The 2950-nt window shown below is 43.2% G+C and overlaps 1 protein-coding gene across 6 annotated transcripts in view; it reads left to right on the plus strand.

The window, feature by feature from the left end:
• Positions 1 to 417: 417 nt before the first annotated feature.
• MDFIC (MyoD family inhibitor domain containing) overlaps positions 418 to 2950 on the plus strand; it is a 162884-nt gene continuing 160351 nt past the window's right edge. For 3 of the 6 annotated variants that reach the window (XM_083182781.1, XM_083182777.1, XM_083182783.1), the window contains exon 1: positions 418 to 749. The gene's annotated coding sequence lies outside the window, so the exon portion shown is untranslated. Of the gene's footprint in view, positions 754 to 2950 lie in introns of all 6 variants that reach the window. The other 3 variants (XM_083182778.1, XM_083182780.1, XM_083182784.1) reach the window with 2 other exon arrangements.

Below are 2950 nucleotides of genomic sequence, written 5' to 3' on the forward strand. Positions count from 1 at the left end.
AACAATTGCAAAAACAGGCGATATTTCACACCCTACCATCCACAAGGGCAGTGATGGCTAACCTTGACACTCCAGCTGTTGTTGAACTACACATCCCAGCATACCCTGCTGCAGTTTTACTATTTGGCCATGCTACAACTGATGCAGGGCATGCTGGGATGTGTCAAGGTTAGCCCTCACTGCACATAATCCTGTGCAAATATATATATATATATTTTTTTTTTTTAAGAAGTAGGACAATTTAGCTCAACTGTGTAACTGCTACATGCACATTTTCCCTGTGCTATCACCACTCCATCTGCTGTCATCTGGGTTAGTGTAATTCAGGTCTGTAAAAAGTTATGTAGTAAGCACTAGATGGCGTGTGATGGTATGTGTGTGTGGGTGGTTGTGTGCCTGACAGTATGTAGAGTTTAGAAGCAGAATTCTGTAATGGCTGCTAACGTGCAGTGTTCAGAATCAGTATGTATCTTTATGTCAAGTTGTGTTTGTAAATCTGGTCTGTGCTGAATAGTGCTACATATTGAACTGCAGAATACCCATGACCTGCTGTGATGTGTTCCTGTGATTCACCCTGTGGGAGCAGACGTTTAAACATGCAGAGCAAGATATAACGTAAAAGACCTGAAGAAAGTTTTTGTCTAGCAAGGGAACGCAACTTAGCGTGACATCTGTCATAATTAAATATATATACATACTGGGATCTAGAAGCAAGGAACTAAGCTGGACAAGGCACCACAGGAAGAACTGTAAGTAAGTTCCTACACATGAAAATCATCTGTATTTCTTCTCAGACTGAGTGTGTGTGACTGGGCTGGTTATCTTTGTCAGCACTTTTCCTACAGGAGAAAAAAAAAACCTGAAAAAAAAAACATTGGACGCTAAATGCAACACATCATTGTGAAAGATATAGAAAAATTAAGTGAACGCAATGAATGTTAAGGAGTAACGCATACTGAGCTACATACAGTATATACACATCTATGGTGTAAACTTGTTCAGTAAGCTTAAGTGTAATCATGTTTTGGGGCAAAAAGTTTAAATATGTTATTACTGAGATAAATTAATATACATGTTTATACCTATGTACCAATACAGATGCCCTTAGACTAGCACAATCTATCATATGCCCCTTTTGTGTATTGTACATATTTTGTTGCGTATCAAAAAAAGCCCATAACCTTTGAATGTAGTATTATGTATTTGACCAGTTTTTATCGGGACTATGTAAAAACCGGACCCGGACTTAACCCCGGACCGCCGGACTGGACATCAAAATCTGCAGTCCTGAGCTTGTAGTGACCGGTCCATGGGGTGTCCCGTCCGGGGGTGTCTTATCCGGGGGGTGGGGGGTCCCTGTGATAGCTGTCATCAGGGACATGGGGAAGGGGAGATTACAGCCTCCCCGTGTGGTCCGGCCCGTCCAGTGTTTGCTACATGCCCGGACCATACAGGGAGCATTCATTCTCTCCCTCCTCCTCTCCCTTGCATGTGTTTCACTGCATTTGCCAAGATACTTATGACAGAAAGGCTAAACAGATGATTCTACCACGGTATACCTTTCAATAAAGGTAATTTAAGTGTGGATGGAAACACCAAGAGCATTAACCCATGTGAACTCTATAGCAGTGGTAGCCAACCCTAGCCCTCGAGAGCTACCAACAGTTCACATTTTCCAGACAACCTAGCTGCTGCACAGCTGCACTCATTAATCACTGACACATTTTAAAAGATACACAGATGGAGCTAATTAGCTCACTTGTGATTCTGTGAGGAGACCTGAAAAACATGCACTGTTGGTAGCTCTCGAGGACTAGGGTTGGCTACCCCAGGACTAGGGTGACCAACTCATCCCTTTAATCTGGGACACATATTAATTACACAGGTTCTGTGGCAGTTTAAAACCAGGTGAAATGGAGTCTTGAGGTGTGGCAGTTTAAAACCAGGTGAAAGCCAGCCACAGAACCTGTGTAATTAATATGTGTCCCGGATTAAAGGGATGAGTTGGTCACCCTACTAGTGACCTTCCATTGCTTCCGGCATCGGCAGGCGTGTGTGCAATTGCCGTTGGATCAGGTAGCTAACAAGGTAGCGCTAGGTAGACATTATACAGTGTGCACCAGCCAGTGCCTTTTGTTGTCCAGGGCACCCACAGACTTTAATCCGGCCCTGGCACCAGCGTCAGACCACATTTTGTGAACTGGAAAAAAAAACATTGGGCCAGATGCACCAAGCTATAAAAAATTATAAAGTGGAGAGGGTACTTATATGTTAGTTGGGCGCCTACTAAGCTATTTGCTTAGTTTTACGCGTCTCCTCGCAGGGCTAGCTACGCTCGCCACGCTTCGGGCTCGGTGGCTCGCTGCGCTCACCACACTATATAAAATCAACTCCACGCGGACATGGATAAGTACCGTGGACAGCAATAAACAACCAGCCAAACAGATCCTAACTGTCATTTATCAAACACGACCTGTAACTTGACAGTTAGAAACTGATTGGCTGGTAGTTTATCACTGTCTACTTTATCACTTTTTGAAGCTTGGTGCATCTGGCCCATTGGGATTTTAGGTATAATTTAACTCTACGAAGCTGCATCCATATACCAATATTTTTATTCAGCTGCTCTCTGCTCCATACTCTGGGCCAGATGTATCAAAATTCAAAAAGTGATAAAATGGAGAGTGATAGCCAATCAGCTCATAACTGCCATGTTACAGACTGGGTTTGAAAATGACAGTTAGGAGCTGATTGGCTGATTGTTTATCACTCTCCATTTTATCACTTTTTGAAGCTTGATACATTTGGCCCTCTGAGTGTCAAGTAAGTAAGAGCTGAAGGACTCTCACACTGTGGCCCTTATTCAGATCTGATCGCAGTACAAATTTGTTCTCAAAATGGGCAAAACCTTGTGCACTGCAGGTGGGGCAGATATAACATGTATAGAGAG

The sequence above is a fragment of the Crinia signifera genome, chromosome 4 (genome assembly GCF_055691185.1).
Source record: "Crinia signifera chromosome 4, ASM5569118v1, whole genome shotgun sequence".
NCBI classification, from domain to species: Eukaryota; Metazoa; Chordata; class Amphibia; order Anura; family Myobatrachidae; genus Crinia; species Crinia signifera.